This window comes from Bombina bombina, chromosome 1 (genome assembly GCF_027579735.1).
Source record: "Bombina bombina isolate aBomBom1 chromosome 1, aBomBom1.pri, whole genome shotgun sequence".
In the NCBI taxonomy this organism is placed as follows: Eukaryota; Metazoa; Chordata; class Amphibia; order Anura; family Bombinatoridae; genus Bombina; species Bombina bombina.
Window position 1 is genome coordinate 477,739,054 of NC_069499.1, and position 12,475 is coordinate 477,751,528.

The 12,475-nt window shown below is 35.5% G+C and overlaps 1 protein-coding gene across 2 annotated transcripts in view; it reads right to left on the reverse strand.

Annotated features, from left to right (window-relative positions):
- Positions 1-12,475, reverse strand: part of ZNF385B (zinc finger protein 385B) — an 826,323-nt gene that overhangs the window by 352,932 nt on the left and 460,916 nt on the right. Inside the window, exon 1 of one of the 2 annotated variants that reach the window (XM_053698516.1) lies at positions 5,709-5,890. The exons of the other annotated variant lie outside the window; for it this stretch is intronic. The gene's annotated coding sequence lies outside the window, so the exon portion shown is untranslated. Of the gene's footprint in view, positions 1-5,708; positions 5,891-12,475 lie in introns of those variants that run through there. 2 annotated transcript variants of the gene reach the window in all.

Genomic DNA, 12,475 nt, shown 5'->3' on the forward strand with positions numbered 1-12,475 from the left:
AGCAAACCCTGAATTATTCGCCGCTAATCTAGCTAATTGCAAAGCGGCATCTAAAATAAAAGAGTTAGCCAATTTAAGTGCTTGAACTCTGTCCATAACCTCCTCATACGAAGATTCTTTATTGAGCGACTTTTCTAGTTCTTCGAACCAGAAACACGCAGCTGTAGTGACAGGAACAATGCATGAAATTGGTTGTAGAAGGTAACCTTGCTGAACAAACATCTTTTTAAGCAAACCCTCTAACTTTTTATCCATAGGATCTTGAAAACACAACTATCTTCTATAGGAATAGTAGTGCGTTTGTTTAGAGTAGAAACCGCCCCCTCGACCTTGGGGACTGTCTGCCATAAGTCCTTTCTGGGGTCGACTATAGGAAATAATTTCTTAAATATAGGGGGAGGAACAAAAGGTATGCCGGGCCTTTCCCACTCCTTATTTACTATGTCCGCCACCCGCTTGGGTATAGGAAAAGCATCAGGGGACACCGGAACCTCTAGGAACTTGTCCATCTTACATAATTTCTTTGGAATGACCAAATTGTCACAATCATCCAGAGTAGATAATACCTCCTTAAGTAGTGCGTGGAGATGTTCTAATTTAAATTTAAATGTTACAACATCAGGTTCAGCTTGTTGAGAAATTTTCCCTGAATCTGAAATTTCTCCCTCAGACAAAACCTCCCTCCTGGCCCCTTCAGATTGGTATGAGGGTATGTCAGAACAGTTATCATCAGCGTCCTCTTGCTCTTCAGTGTTTAAAACAGAGCAATCGCGCTTTCTCTGATAAGTAGGCATTTTGGATAAAATGTTTGCAATAGAATTATCCATTACAGCCGTTAATTGTTGCATGGTAATAAGTATTGGCGCACTAGATGTACTAGGGGCCTCTTGTGTGGGCAAAACTGGTGTAGACACAGAAGGTGATGATGCAGTACCATGCTTACTCCCCTCATTTGAGGAATCATCATGGGCAATATCATTATCTATGGCATTATTGTCCCTACTTTGTTTGGACACTATGACACAATTATCACATATATTTAAATGGGGAGAAACCTTGGCTTTCATACATATAGAACATCGTTATCTGATGGTTCAGACATGTTAAACAGGCTTAAACTTGTCAACAAAGCACAAAAAACGTTTTACAATAAAACCGTTACTGTCACTTTAAATTTTAAACTGAACACACTTTATTACTGAATATGTGAAAAAGTATGAAGGAATTGTTCAAAATTTCACCACAGTATCTTAAAGCCTTAAAAGTATTGCACACCAAATTTGAAAGCTTTAACCCTTAAAATAACGGAACCGGAGCCGTTTTTACATTTAACCCCTATACAGTCCCAGGTATCTGCTTTGCTGAGACCCAACCAAGCCCAGAGGGGAATACGATACCAAATGATGCCTTCTATAAGCTTTTTCAGTGGTTCTTAGCTCCTCACACATGCATCTGCATGCCTTGCTTTCCAAAAACAACTGCGCATTAGTGGCGCGAAAATGAGGCTCTGCCTATGACTAGAAAAGGCCCCCAGTGAAAAAGGTGTCCAATACAGTGCCTGACGTTTTTTTAAAACAATCCCCAAGATTATAACTATTAATAGTTATAATCTGCCAAATATGCTTAGTAAAGTAATCGTTTTAGCCCAGAAAGATGTCTACCAGTTTTTTAAGCCCTAATGAAGCCCTTTATTCTTATACTAAACTAAGAAAATGGCTTACCGGTTCCCATAGGGAAAATGACAGCTTCCAGCATTACCAAGTCTTGTTAGAAATGTGTCATACCTCAAGCAGCAAAAGTCTGCTCACTGTTTCCCCCAACTGAAGTTAATTCATCTCAACAGTCCTGTGTGGAAACATCCATCGATTTTAGTAACGGTTGCTAAAATCATTTTCCTCTTACAAACAGAAATCTTCATCTCTTTTCTGTTTCAGAGTAAATAGTACATACCAGCACTATTTTAAAATAACAAACTCTTGATTGAAGAATAAAACTACATTTAAACACCAAAAAAACTCTTAGCCATCTCCGTGGAGATGTTGCCTGTGCAACGGCAAAGAGAATGACTGGGGTAGGCGGGGCCTGGGAGGGACTATATGGCCAGCTTTGCTGGGCTCTTTGCCATTTCCTGTTGGGGAGGAGAATATCCCACAAGTAAGGATGACGCCGTGGACCGGACACACCTATGTTGGAGAAATTAGACATATTTCATACTTTAGCACTGGATTGTTTTGGATGAGAGCAAATTTGGCTAGCTGATAAAATACCTCAGCTAACCTTTTTTTATTAATATTGTTCTTTCAAGATCTCTTTGTTACTCTTAAAGGAACAATCAACACCAGAATTTTTGTTGTTTAAAAAGAAAGATAATCCCTTTATTACCCATTCCCCAGTTTTACATAACCAACACAGTTATAATTAGACTTGTGCATGATTGAAAAATTTGTTTCGGTTCGGATCGATTCGGATTTTTTCGAATTTCGGTTCGGATCGATTCGAATTTGGAAAAATTTGAATGAATTTGTTTCGGATTCATTCGGATTCGAATAAATTCGGCTGGATTCAGTTCGGTTCGATTTGGAATTTTGGTATGTGTTAGGTGGGATGTGCTGTGTATTAGACTAGTATTATGTACTGTATATTAGGTGTAACCCATAGCAGAGTGATATAACCTAATATACTGTACAATACTAGTATAATCCATGGCCATCAGAATTTACTGAATAAATCTGAACTAATTCAGATTTATTCGGTAGATTCGGTACTACCGTAATTCGGAAATTCTAATCGTTCTGAATCTCCGAATTTAACAAATTCGTCCGAATTTTGATTCGGAGCGAATCGAACCGCACATGTCTAGTTATAATAATACACGGTTTACTTCTGTAATGACCTTGTATCTAAGCTTCTGCTGACTGCCCCCTTATTTTAGTTCTTTTGACAGACTTGCATTTTAGCCAATCAGTGCTCACTCCTAGCTCACTTCACGTGCATGAGCTCAATTTTATCTATATGAAACACACGGACTAATGCCCTCTTGTGGTCAAAATGCCTTCAGATTAGAGGCAATTTTCAAGGTCTTTGAAATTAGCATATGAACCTCCTAGTTTTAGCTTTCAACTAAGAATACCAAGAGAACAAAGCAAAATTGGTGATAAAAGTAAATTGGGAAGTTGTTTAAAATTACATGCACTATTTAAATCATGAAAGTTTTTTTGGGACTTGACTGTGGCGTTAACAAAAATTTAGTGGCAATAAGCTAAATTATGACTACATATCACTGTTTAGAGGACTATTAAAAGTATACTAAAGTATTGTGTTTTCTTAATGAAATGGGTAATTAAGATACAATTTTTGTTTCCATTTTTAATTGCTGACTTGTAAAGGTTTGGCATTGTAGAAGCTGTCCGCTGTTAGCCAGTGAGCTATTGATCCTTAAAGGGACATTAAACACTAAATAAATGATAGATAGATCGATGCATTCAATGAAAAGATTAGCCTGATAATAACATGTGGATGTATTTTTTAAAATTTGATTAGTTGTTTAAATAGTGACAAAATAAGTGTAAAGTTTAAATGACTTTAAAACAATGGGAGCTGCCATGTTGTAACTTAGGTTACTTTCTTTACTGTGGCCAATTAGGGACAGTTATAAATAGGAGTGTGCAGACAATGGCTGTGTGAAATATAACAGTGTTCTGCACTTCCATTTCTAACATGAACTGAAATGCATACGATTTCAGAATGGAATTACAGGAAAAGGGGACAAAATAAATAATGAAAGTATATTGTAGAGCCTTTTATATGTATACAATTTATCATTTTAATGTCCTTTTAAGGCATTTCCTGTTTTTTTCAGTATCAATTTGGTTCAACAGTAAGTATCAAATGTAAACCATCCATACTATTATTTAACATGTATGTTTTATGCATGTAAAAATTACATTGAAGTTATTTCTTTTGATGCTTACGGGAAGTATATGTTACTTATGGACTGATTGCTAACTGGCTAAAAAAAAGAAAATGATTTTTCCCCTTAGTGCAGAAACATCCATAAAAAGAAATAAACAAAACAAAAAAAAAAAAAAACTTGTAATACATTTAAAATACCTTTTCTTGGAAGTCTAAAATGACTTTTCTGTCACTTTAATTCCATTTTTTGTGCAAAAGTATCATGTATATTTGGTGATTCTACAGAAGCAAGATACAAATTTATTTAGTTAAATGTCCTCTAAAAAGATCATGTGTTTTCACCCTTATATCTATCACTTCTTAAATTCATTTTTTTAACTATAAAAAAATTCAGAAATGCTTTGTATAAAATATTAATGAATCAACATTACCTTCAAGCAGGAGAAAAATATCTGAAGTAAACACAAAATATATTTTCTATTTTTACACCATACTGAAGCTCAGCTCATGTATAAAATTGAAACTTATAACAGTTGCTTATTTGCATAAAATTTTAAAATATTTGCAAGCGTTACAGAGCTGTACGTGAAAAATATTAACAAAACGATTTCTGATTGTAACGCCTAAAAATACAGATTATTGTCTGCGCATAACTTGAGAAATCTTCCAGATTATATAAGAATTTTAAACGGGCATTAAAATAAAGCAAATAACGGCAATATAGAATGGTGCATTCGAAACGAAGATCAGCCTGAGAATTATATGCAGAGGTACTTTTAAAATGATATCAGTCTTTTAAATATTAAAAAAAAATTAAGCAATGGACACCTGGACTTGATCTATCTTTGTGAAAAGCCTTTTCCTTTTAGTTTTTCTCATGTTTACAGATTAAGAATGTAGGACAAACAGATGTTAATGCCTTATTGCTAAACAGACTTGCTCTAAATGGATTGGAATGCCTTAGGGAAAAAAAGAAAACTGATATTATATTGAACAGATCTCACAACATGTAGGAAATAATTCGTTTTTTTTCCTCCACTTGAAAAAGATTCTAACCAGTGGTGGTTCTAAGGGGGGAATCAGCAGCTTGTGCAAAAGTATCTCAGTCTTTTACTGAGGAAGATTCTGTTATTTTCCATCCTTTCCAATGTAACTTCCTGTCTACCCCCAAGACCTATCCACATCCCAATATGCCCAGTTCTGGCCATTAAACACACATGATTCCAGCACAGGCCTCAATGACTTAGCCCCCAGCTTCCTGGTCTCTGCACAGTGCTTTGTAGGGTAATCAAATTTATTGGACCATCACTGGTTCCAAATGGAACAAAATTGTTGCTCCTATATTAATCTTACTATCTAGAACTAGCAATAGCATTAATGAATGAGGCCATATGATAAATATTAGACAACTTGTTTACCTATGGGTAACAGTCTTCATATTTTTGCTATGGAATACCAGTTTTTTTATACTTATATATTTTATTTAAACACAATAAACTATCTTTAGAATTAGTGCTTGCCCACAAACACACTTTTGCATATGCATAATATACATTTTTAGCACATGGTACCAATTTTTTAAATGAGGTATTTCTTTATTGTTTCCTGACTTATGTTATAAGAAAGGAAATGCTTACTTTACCATCTCATCTTATATAAAAAAATATTGTATGTTATAAATTATTTAATAACTTAAACATCATATTTGTTTACCCTATGATATGCTGTTTAGAGGTTACATGATCTAAATACTCCATATATTGCTAACATGAATATTATAACTAGAAATAAATTACCTGAATTCTCAGATGATTGATTGGAAAGCAGGAAATTCACAAATAGTCTAATTCACTTCATACAACGTAAAGATGCGATCATTACTCCTTGCAAGTAACTTTTAGCAAACTATCCCTTCATTAAAAATAAGCTGATTACATTCAACACAGGAGAGTGCTCAGTAATTCTGCGACCAGCACTACACATATTTACTAAAATGCATTAAAGACCCTTTACTGTAGTCTAAATACTAGTGTCATTAGAACATAATCTTGAGTCAATAGTAATGTTAACCTTTGGACTCTAGCATGGTTCATCTTCCTGAAATATTAACTAGATCTATCAATAGAGCAAACGTGCTTTGTAGGTGTAATTTTGTCATTGTTTTTAGAAAACAGAAATGAATAATTATTATTTAATGCAGTAGTGGACCAACTCAATAGGGGGCCCAGTAGCAAACATTTTTTTGGGCCCCCAAAGGTAACTCAGTAGTAAGTAACAACAATTATATAAATTCTGCTCTGTGTAATGATCTGGGGAATGGATGAATGGACTGACAGAACTGCAACCTGTCTTAATAAAAGGCTCTCCTGCATTAGGATTGTACACATTCTGAACACGCTAATGTATAGACTGGCTGCTATGGGCCCCCCAGAACTTGGGCGCTGGTGCACTGCACCTGCTGCACCAATGGTAGTTCCGCCCCTGAGTTAATATTCTGAACTTGTGTAGTGTACTATAGCTTATTTAAAGGAATATGAAACAAAAACAGTTGTAATGCTAACGAAAGTTTCAAAAATTTTTAGCAAAAAAATGTTAAATAAAATCTGTTTAAATACTGATACGTAGAACACTGAAAGTTATAGATACTGCATAAATCCCAGATATTGCTTACTAGTTTATAAGACAAGTCTCTTAGCTCTATTGAATTGTACACTATGGGCGAGATTACTAGTAAAGAGGTATTTTGCACTTCCGCTCACGTGTTAACTCGGTTAGAAGTAAGCTTTTTGTGCGCTTATTGCAAGTTGAAAGTAAAACATTTTTGCACTATCGATAACCCGACGCGCACAAAATAAAAAAAAACTAACCGCATTAGTGTATTCCCCCATAGATTCAATGGAGTGTGAAAAGTGGAAACAAACGTAACACCCAAAAAGTCATGTAAACCCAATCACGTTTTCACAAGTTGCTAACATGACATTAAATATTAATATTTCACATTCCAATGTTCTTCACATAGGAGACTATGCTCTATTTATTCAATAATACATATTTCTACATAAGTTTTTGGTCAAATAAATATCACACACACACATATATATATATATATATGTATATCTATCTCATTATATATAGGTAATAAAGGATATCCTAAAAAACTTTTAGATAACTGTTTAAATAAAGCTAGATCACTAGACAGAAACACTCTCTTAGAGAAAAAATCCGGAAAAAACAATATTAACAACACTTTACAGTCGGACCCTCTTTTCATAACCCAATACAATAACAATTATCGACAAATCTATCATATCCTGAATAAACACTGGCATATAGTCTGTAGAGATCCAATTCTAAAACCGTTATTATCAGAACATCCCCGAATTGTGTACACTAGAGCCCCCACATTAAGAAGCAAACTGGCCCCCAGCAAAAAAGTAAAACATAAAGTTTCCAATCTTAATCTTAAAAAAGCAAACTCTTTCCTAAAACAGGTGGGAATATATAAATGTGGCATGAAGAGATGTCAAACATGTAAACACATCACTTCAGGCAAAAAAACTTTTAAATCATTTTCAACAGGAGAAACTTTTGAAATAACCAGATTTTTCAATTGTAATTCCAGCTATGTTATATATGTTCTGGAATGCATTTGTGGGGTACAATACGTGGGTCGCACCTCCAGAAAAGCCAGAACACGCTGGGGTGAGCACTGGCGTAATTGCAAGAACTGTAAAAAGACCACTATTAAACATAGTATACCCGAACATTGCCTCCGAAAACATGGTGGCAATCCTTCTATTTTTAAATTTTATCCGATAGACTTCATTCCCCCCTCCACAGACTATAACAGAATGATTTCACTTAGACAACGCGAGACTTTCTGGATTCACAAATTAAAAACTTTGTATCCAGCAGGCCTCAACTCCAATTTAGATTTAGCTGCCTTTAACTGATTGTTTACTCGGTTCATATGCATTTTGATGTCTATTATATATTTCTATCATTGAAGATACAAACATTATATACGCAAACACAGTGGAGGTCTCAGTGACCTTTATTCCCCATTTCATTACTACAAACATCTGTTCCCATACTGACCATACTTTTTTCTACGATGTAAATGCACCGTAAATATATTCTTTTCAGGTGTATTTAAGCGTTGTCTGTATCTAGTTCTCACAAAACTTCGTTTTTAAAAGATTAAACACTACGTTCCATTCTACTCCTAGGTCCAATGAAAGATTCATATTATACCCCAGTCTTTTTAGGTTAAATGCATTTATGGTCAGATTTATCCACTACTTTTTAAAAAAATGCATTTTTTCCTTATTATCCACAATCTTATCGACAGATTTATCTAATAGCCAAGTGTCATCTATAGATGTCTCATACGATCCAACTCCTCAACAAACGATAACATAAAAACCAGTGTTTTCATACACATAGCATTATGAAACGAGAATAAAAGAAAAGAATCGACCTGCAATAGGAAGATTCCTACTTCAAACACTTCCCAAATGTTTACAAGCTATTGACAAACATGTTTGGCATGTATATATTTTGATAGCGTCAACATCTCTTTCAACAAACAAGAATAAAAAGAATCTGGGTTACTCGCAGACTGTTTATCTTTTACCAGGAAAAAGAGAAAAACCCTCCTACAAATTGACTAATCTGTCTTGTATTACGGAAAAATTGTTTTTCCCGTCACAGACTTACTTAAATAATTTTAAAAGTAGCTTTTTACCAATTCTATCCACTTGATTGATATAGATATGTGTTCTCAATTAGTTAGTTAGTTTACTTTGTTTTTTATTCTTTTAAAAATTGTATCTTATTGACCTCCCAGCCACTTAGCAGAATGCCTAACAAAATCGTCTCTTTGCAACAATGTTACCAATATGTCTATTGGTTCTGTTTTATCCAATCAGGTGATATGCACACCTTTTTAAATGTACCTGCTAACAATGTATGTAATTGATCTGATGAAACGGCCAGGAGCTAACGGCCGAGAAACGCGTTATCAGCTCCAAAAACAAAAAACTTTTTCCCAGTTACTCAGCCTGGACTGAGTTTTGTTTTTATGTGCAAAGAGACGTGATTTTTAATCTTTTAACAGTTCACACTGTTTGTTTGCCTAAGAGGTCTCGATCCCGACTGGAACAAAGAAACACCTTGCTAAGCACGGCATCCAACACTACCAGAGGGAAATTGGAAGTTGTCTTTTGACCGTGAGACATTTACAGACCGGCACCACATTGCTTTGGTCAGCGTGCTGACTGCTGAGAATGTCAGCCTGCTCGTTTGCACTTTTTTAACGAAAAGTGCCACTCCACTTGTGAGTACCTGCTTTTTGGTTTACCAAATATTTTCTACCTGTTTAGAGATATCTGCACTATGAGGCGCTCTCTTTTTCTTCTCACCATAATTATATACAGATATATATATAGAAATATTTATTTATAAATGCATAGAACATATTCCCCTATATGAAGAAAATATTTACATTAAATACGTAGTTAAAACCTTTATTAAAGGGGCAGTCTGCTCCAGAATTGTATTCTTTAAAAAGATAGATAATCTCTTTATTACACATTCCCCAGTTTTGCATAACCAACACGGTTATATTAATACACTTTTTACTTGTGTGATTACCTTGTATCTAAGCCTCTGCAGACTGCCACCCTATCTTAGTTCTTTTGACAGACTTGCATTTTAGCCAATCAGTGCTGACTCTTAAATAAGGCCACAGGAGTGAGCATATATGGCACACATGAACTAGCACTGTCTAACTTTGAAAAACTGTCAAAATGCACTGAGATAATAGGCGGTTTTTAACAGTTTAGAAATCAGTTTAAGCCTACCTAGGTGTAGCTTTCAGGAAAGAATACCAAGAGAATAAAGCACATTTGATGAAGTAAACTGGAGAGTTGTTTAAAATTGCATGTCCTATCTGAATCATGAAAGTTTATTTTTGACTAGACTGTCCCTTTAAATATAAATATTGAATAAATATGATTTTTTATGTTTTCAGCTACTTGACTGCAAAGGGCCCCAATTAACATATATATGGCTATTTATGTATACATATGTATAAATGTCTGTACATGCATATATGCACATAGAAATGCATAAATACATCTGAACACACACACACACACACACACACACACATATATATATATATATATATATATATATATATATATATTTAGACATGTATATGTATGTATCTCTTTGTTAAAGCTCTTTGTAGCCTTTTTTTCTCTAACACCTGAGACCTCATATCTTCTGAGTCCTTATACTTTTTATTGTAATTTTTATTAGATAGTGTTATTATGAGTGTAACTGTAGTTTTAAATATAATTTTGATGTGTTTTGTGAAACTGTTTTGTCTCGCATAACAGTTAACCAGAGCTCTGAAGTCGTGCTATCCTGACGTGCATTAAATTCAATTGAGCTCAATCGAACACGTTTTCTTTCAACCTGTAAAATGCATGCTACCTCTGACATGTGCAAAGATCCACAATAAACCCCTTTTCTTACGCACGCAAATGTTAGCACACCACTCATAATCTAGCCCTATATGTTTAATGAAATATAAATATTGATATTATAATCTGATAAAATTGGAACAGCCAATAGAATGCAAGCTTAATCCTATTGGCTGATTGGATCAGCCAATAGGATTGAAGCTCAATCCTATTGGCTAATTGCATCAGCCAATAAGATTTTTTCACCTTTAATTCCGATTGGCTGATAGAATTCTATCAGCCAATCGGAATTCAAGGGACACCATCTTGGATGACGTCCCTTAAAGGAACCTTCATTCTTGAAGGGCCATCGACAGAAAAGGATGCTCCGCGCCGGATGTCTTGAAGATGGAGCCACTCCACGTCAGAAGGATGAAGATAGAAAATGCCCATCTGGAGGACCACTTCTTGCCGCTTGGATGAAGACTTCTCCCGGCTTCGTCGTTGAGGACTTCTTGCTGCTTGGATGAAGACTTCTCCCGGCTTTGTTGAGGATGGATGTCCGGTCTTCAAAAACTGCAAGTGGATCTTCGGGGGTTAGTGTTATGTTTTTTTAAGGGTTTATTGGGTGGGTTTTATTTTTTGCTTAGGGTTTGGGCTGAAAAAGAGCTAAATGCCCTTTTAAGGGCAATGCCCATCCAAATGCCCTTTTCAGGGCAATGGGGAGCTTAGGTTTTTTTTTTAGATATGATTTTATTTGGGGGGTTCGGTTGTGTGGGTGGTGGCTTTTACTGTTGGGGGGTTGTTTGTAATTTTTTTACAGGTAAAAGAGCTGATTTCTTTAGGGCAATGCCCCGCAAAAGGCTCTTTTAAGGGCCATTGGCAGTTTAGGCTAGGTTTTTTATTTTATTTTGGGGGGCTTTTTTATTTTGATAGGGCTATTAGATTGGGTGTAATTAGTTTAAATATTTGATAATTTCTTTTTTATTTTGTGTAATTTAGTGGGTTTTTTTGTAATTTAGTTAATTGTATTTAATTAATGTAATTTATTTAATTGTAGTGTAAGGTTAGGTGTTAGTGTAAGACAGTTTAAGTTTTATTTTACAGGTAAATTTGTATTTATTTTAGCTAGGTAGTTAGTAAATAGTTAATAACTATTTACTTACAAGTCTACCTAGTTAAAATAAATACAAACTTACCTGTGAAATAAAAATAAAACCTAAGATAGATACAATGTAACTGTTAGTTATATTGCAGCTAGCTTAGGGTTTATTTTACAGGTAAGTATTTAGTTTTAAATAGGAATTATTTAGGTATTAATTGCAATTTTTATTTAGATTTATTTTAATTATGTTCAAGTTAGTGGGGGTTAGGGTTAGACTTAGGGTTAGTGGTTAATAACTTTAGTTTAGTGGCAGCGACGTTGGCGGCGGAAGATTAGGGGTTAATAAGTGTAATGTAGGTGGCGGCGACATTGGGGGCGGCAGATTAGGGGTTAATAAGTGTAGGTAGGTGGCGGAGACATTGGGGGCGGCCGATTAGGGGTAAATAAGTGTAAGTAGGTGGTGGCGATGTCAGGGGCGGCAGATTAGGGGTTAATAAGTGTAGGTAGGTGGCAGCGATGTCGAGGGCGGCAGATTAGGGGTTAATAAGTGTAGGTAGGTGGCGGCGACATTGGGGACGGCAGATTAGGGGTTAATAAGTGTAATGTAGGTGGCGGCGATGTCGGGGCGGCAGATTAGGGGTTAATAAGTGTAAAGTAGGTGGCGGCGATGTCGGGGGCAGCAGATTAGGAGTGTTCAGACTTGGGGTTTATAGGTGTAAACATAACTTTTCTTTCCCCATAGGAATCAATGGGGCTGCGTTACGGAGCTTTACGCTCCTTTATTGCAGGTGTTAGGCTTTTTTTTAGCCGGCTCTCCCCATTGATGTCTATGGGGAAATTGTGCACAAGCACGTAAAACCAGCTCAAAGCAGCGCTGGTATTTGAGTGCGGTATGGAGCTCAATTTTGCTCAACGATGCTATATTGCCTGCTAACACAGGGTTTATGAAAACCTGTAATAGCAGTGCTATAGGGAGGTGAGCGGT